Source organism: Hyla sarda, chromosome 2 (assembly GCF_029499605.1).
Source record: "Hyla sarda isolate aHylSar1 chromosome 2, aHylSar1.hap1, whole genome shotgun sequence".
NCBI lineage: Eukaryota > Metazoa > Chordata > Amphibia > Anura > Hylidae > Hyla > Hyla sarda.
In genome coordinates, this window is record NC_079190.1 from 159,634,101 (window position 1) to 159,637,475 (window position 3,375).

The following is a 3,375-nucleotide window of genomic DNA, read 5'->3' on the forward strand; positions in this document are numbered from 1 at the left end:
TAGGTGTCTGTACACACTGTAATCTACATACACAGCACAGGGCTGTAGGAAAGTGGCTGCAATGATGGGGACAGTAGGTGTCTGTACACACTGTAATCTGCATACACAGCACAGGGCTGTAGGAAAGTGGCTGCAATGATGGGGACAGTAGGTGTGTGTACACACTAATCTGCATACACAGCACAGATCTGTAGGAAAGTGGCTGCAATGATGGGGACAGTAGGTGTGTGTACACACTGTAATCTGCATACACAGCACAGGACTGTAGGAAAGTGGCTGCAATGATGGGGACAGTAGGTGTCTGTACACACTGTAATCTGCATACACAGCACAGGACTGTAGGAAAGTGGCTGCAATGATGGGGACAGTAGGTGTCTGTACACACTAATCTGCATACACAGCACAGGGCTGTAGGAAAGTGGCTGCAATGATGGGGACAGTAGGTGTCTGTACACACTAATCTGCATACACAGCACAGGACTGTAGGAAAGTGGCTGCAATGATGGGGACAGTAGGTGTCTGTACACACTAATCTGCATACACAGCACAGGGCTGTAGGAAAGTGGCTGCAATGATGGGGACAGTAGGTGTCTGTACACACTAATCTGCATACACAGCACAGGGCTGTAGGAAAGTGGCTGCAATGATGGGGACAGTAGGTGTCTGTACACACTAATCTGCATACACAGCACAGATCTGTAGGAAAGTGGCTGCAATGATGGGGACAGTAGGTGTGTGTACACACTGTAATCTGCATACACAGCACAGGACTGTAGGAAAGTGGCTGCAATGATGGGGACAGTAGGTGTCTGTACACACTGTAATCTGCATACACAGCACAGGGCTGTAGGAAAGTGGCTGCAATGATGGGGACAGTAGGTGTGTGTACACACTGTAATCTGCATACACAGCACAGGGCTGTAGGAAAGTGGCTGCAATGATGGGGACAGTAGGTGTGTGTACACACTGTAATCTACATACACAGCACAGGGCTGTAGGAAAGTGGCTGCAATGATGGGGACAGTAGGTGTGTGTACACACTGTAATCTGCATACACAGCACAGGACTGTAGGAAAGTGGCTGCAATGATGGGGACAGTAGGTGTCTGTACACACTAATCTGCATACACAGCACAGGGCTGTAGGAAAGTGGCTGCAATGATGGGGACAGTAGGTGTCTGTACACACTAATCTGCATACACAGCACAGGACTGTAGGAAAGTGGCTGCAATGATGGGGACAGTAGGTGTCTGTACACACTAATCTGCATACACAGCACAGGGCTGTAGGAAAGTGGCTGCAATGATGGGGACAGTAGGTGTCTGTACACACTAATCTGCATACACAGCACAGATCTGTAGGAAAGTGGCTGCAATGATGGGGACAGTAGGTGTGTGTACACACTGTAATCTGCATACACAGCACAGGACTGTAGGAAAGTGGCTGCAATGATGGGGACAGTAGGTGTCTGTACACACTGTAATCTGCATACACAGCACAGGGCTGTAGGAAAGTGGCTGCAATGATGGGGACAGTAGGTGTGTGTACACACTGTAATCTGCATACACAGCACAGGGCTGTAGGAAAGTGGCTGCAATGATGGGGACAGTAGGTGTGTGTACACACTGTAATCTGCATACACAGCACAGGGCTGTAGGAAAGTGGCTGCAATGATGGGGACAGTAGGTGTGTGTACACACTAATCTGCATACACAGCACAGGACTGTAGGAAAGTGGCTGCAATGATGGGGACAGTAGGTGTGTGTACACACTGTAATCTACATACACAGCACAGGACTGTAGGAAAGTGGCTGCAATGATGGGGACAGTAGGTGTGTGTACACACTGTAATCTGCATACACAGCACAGGACTGTAGGAAAGTGGCTGCAATGATGGGGACAGTAGGTGTCTGTACACACTGTAATCTGCATACACAGCACAGGGCTGTAGGAAAGTGGCTGCAATGATGGGGACAGTAGGTGTGTGTACACACTGTAATCTACATACACAGCACAGGGCTGTAGGAAAGTGGCTGCAATGATGGGGACAGTAGGTGTCTGTACACACTGTAATCTACATACACAGCACAGGGCTGTAGGAAAGTGGCTGCAATGATGGGGACAGTAGGTGTGTGTACACACTGTAATCTACATACACAGCACAGGGCTGTAGGAAAGTGGCTGCAATGATGGGGACAGTAGGTGTGTGTACACACTGTAATCTACATACACAGCACAGGGCTGTAGGAAAGTGGCTGCAATGATGGGGACAGTAGGTGTGTGTACACACTGTAATCTACATACACAGCACAGGGCTGTAGGAAAGTGGCTGCAATGATGGGGACAGTAGGTGTGTGTACACACTGTAATCTGCATACACAGCACAGGGCTGTAGGAAAGTGGCTGCAATGATGGGGACAGTAGGTGTGTGTACACACTGTAATCTGCATACACAGCACAGGACTGTAGGAAAGTGGCTGCAATGATGGGGACAGTAGGTGTGTGTACACACTGTAATCTGCATACACAGCACAGGGCTGTAGGAAAGTGGCTGCAATGATGGGGACAGTAGGTGTGTGTACACACTGTAATCTGCATACACAGCACAGGGCTGTAGGAAAGTGGCTGCAATGATGGGGACAGTAGGTGTGTGTACACACTGTAATCTGCATACACATCAGGCATCGCAGTTACCACACAGTTGTGTATGACTTTGGACACTACTTCTCTGCAGGTATACAAACACTGTATGTGCACCTTATAGAACAGCATGTGGCTAAACTACAACTTTGGCTGTGCAGGCATGCTGGGAGTTGTAGTTCTGCAACGACAGAAAATCACAGGCTGGGGAACACCGCTATGGGGTGGGTATAAAACAGCCCCTAATGTAGAGGTCACGTGACAAAACCTGCCCACCTCCGTAACATTGACAACTGAGATAGTTACCTGCACTAACAGCTGAGGTAGGTATGTTTACACATGGCAGGTACATTTATTATTTTCCCAATTATCAATAAGTAAGTCACAGGGAAGTATACACCATGTGTGAACAAATCCTAACCCAGTGTTTCCCTGCCAGGATGCCTCCAGCAGTTGCAAAACTACAACTCCCAGCATGCCCGGACAGCCGGCTGAGAGTTGTAGATTTGCAACAGCTGGAGGTATCCTGGCAGGGAAAGACTACCTCAGTGTTATAAAAGTCAGTAACAACATACAAGGGCTCCCTCCCATAGAAGTATGAGGAATACCTCAGGAAAGAACATGAAGTGCAGACTCTCAAGTGCAACTAAGCAGGGATGGGGATACAGTGTGGGAAAGGAGTATCGCAAGCAGCACCCCAGCCTGAGTAGATACCGCCCCGAGCTCCTACCTGCAC